The following is a 2,500-nucleotide window of genomic DNA, read 5'->3' on the forward strand; positions in this document are numbered from 1 at the left end:
TCAGCAAGACAACGATCCGAAACACACTGCAAAAGTAGTCAAGCTGTAGTTTCAAGACAACCAACTATCGGTAATGAATTCTCCGCCTCAATCTCCGGATCTCAACCCTATAGAGAACCTGTGGGAGATGGTCAACCGCAGAAATAATTGTGAAGGTGTTCGTAATAAGGATCAACTGTTTGGACAAATCCAAAAGGCCTGGGCAGCGATTCCATAAATCTTCATTAATCACCTGATCGAATCTATGCCTCGAAGATGCAAGGCTGTGATTGACAACAAAGGATTCATCACGAAATAATAATAGCAAAATACAGCTTGGTCAACATTTTGTCGAGTTGCACTTGTTTTGTTCAGAAGGAAATCAACTCTTTTCAATACTTTTGATTAATTTATTAATTTTCGTGAACAAATAATGAACTTTGTGATGAATAAAACTTGAAGAACTTTGTCTCTAAACAGTTACATAGTTATTTCTCTAAATTGAAAAAATGCAGAACTTTTATATAAAGAAACTAAATTAGCATTATTTGGTTGCACTCGTTTTGTCCGATACTGTATATATATATATATATATATATATATATATATATATATATATATATATATATATATATATATATATATATATATATATATATATATATATATATATATATATATATATATATATATATAGAACCCTTAGATGTTGTCCGAAAGTAAAGATTAAAATGCAAGACCGGAATTTTTTTTTTTTAATAATGATAGACTGCCTGCCCCAACCAAATCCTCAGTCGATGTAGCAGCACTCCCTTGCGGGTCAGGCTATTTGTCAGTCGATGTAGCAGCACTCCCTTGCGAGTCAGGCTATTTGTCAGTCGATGTAGCAACACTCCGCGCATGATTTACAGTAAAAAAAATAAAAATAAAAACATTTTATTAAAAAAAATAAAAATAAAAACATTTTATTAAAAAAAATAAAAATAAAAACATTGTTTATATTGTTAAAAACATTCAAAATGTTTTAAAAACATTCAGAATGTTTTTAAAAACATTCTGGTCAATTAAATTTGCGTTTTTGTGGTTTTTTTAAAAACGATTAATTTGTAATTAAATTAATGGTTTTTACTTTCGTCCAACACGGAAATGTTGGACGAAAGTTAAAAGTAATTAAAAGTGACTTATATGTTGGCGTAAGACTCACTTTTTTCCTTCCGCTCTTCCCACCGCCAACAAACTATAGATCTATATATATATATATATATATATATATATATATATATATATATATATATATATATATATATCACAAATTGATGCTATAAACAGACCACAGTAGTTTGTTCTAATAATAACAAAGAACTGATTTAAAAAAAAGTGTTTCAATAGTTTTAGACTTTTTAATTAAGAACATTTTATTTACAATATGATATAGACAATGTTTAAAAATCAGTGTATTAAATCGTGTTTCTTTTTGTGTTAGTATTGTATTAATTAAAAATTTGGTTAGTTTTTGGTTTTCTGAACATCATATGTTTTAGTCTAAATTAGGGAATTCTGTTTTTTTGAGACCATTCCGGTTCCAGCTGGAATTACAATAATTTAGGCCAGAATGCAGGAATTAATTATTTACCTTTATTTTTTAAAACATGTGACACAGGCTGTGTAAATTAAATCAAAAAAACATTGTTCTTCAGGGCAATGAAAAGCTATAGCTAAAAAATACAAGTTTCTAAACAAACACAATATAGTTTTATTTGCATTAATCAATTATGTAAGGATTTCTGGAAGTTTTAGAAATATTGTTGCGCAAAAAAAAGATTTGCTCTTCAGGGTTTTTTTCATCAAAAACCTTAACTGCCTCCTCAAATAGTCTATCTGAATAGATAGATAAAGCAGGGGCAAATAAAAGTTTTCTTGCTATACAGTATATAGGAGGATATTATTCCTTTTTATCGCTCTACCATTTTGATATTTTATTTTTATCTCTTCTGCTATTGCAGTACTCTTTCTTCGCTTATTTCATTTAGAGTTCTCTTTCTGCTTCTGACCTATAGCAAATTAGAAATTTTTTTGTGATTGTAATAAATTTGATATAAAGCTGATGTAGATGGCTGAAAAACCTTTATTAGTTGGTAAGGAATTAGTTTTATCGGAGGATGATGAATCCATTTTATATTAACCTCTTTGTGATCTCATAGGATCCTTCATCTCAGGCTAAAGCCAGCTTTTAGCCAAATGTTTTGCTCGTTAGATCTACCTTAAATCAACAGCTGGGGGCAAAACATGTACTTTACTATTTAGTACATTAAAGTAACTTTTTAATGGAGCATTACTAATGAATCATTTAATAAATGGGAAGAACCATTTAATAATTGATTAATTATAATACCCATCCAAGATGATGCAATTTTAGTTCACAACTAAAAGGCTGATGATTTACAGAGTTAACTATACAGCTATAAAAAAGTCTTGGTTGTAAGGCTCTAGTGTTTTTTTTATGATATTTGTTGTTCAAAAC

At 28.8% G+C, this 2,500-nt stretch overlaps 1 protein-coding gene across 1 annotated transcript in view; it reads left to right on the forward strand.

Annotated features, from left to right (window-relative positions):
* The window catches only part of LOC100205145 (bifunctional glutamate/proline--tRNA ligase), a 39,383-nt gene that overhangs the window by 34,577 nt on the left and 2,306 nt on the right, over window positions 1–2,500 (forward strand). The window lies entirely within an intron of this gene.

The sequence above is a fragment of the Hydra vulgaris genome, chromosome 06 (genome assembly GCF_038396675.1).
Source record: "Hydra vulgaris chromosome 06, alternate assembly HydraT2T_AEP".
NCBI classification, from domain to species: domain Eukaryota; kingdom Metazoa; phylum Cnidaria; class Hydrozoa; order Anthoathecata; family Hydridae; genus Hydra; species Hydra vulgaris.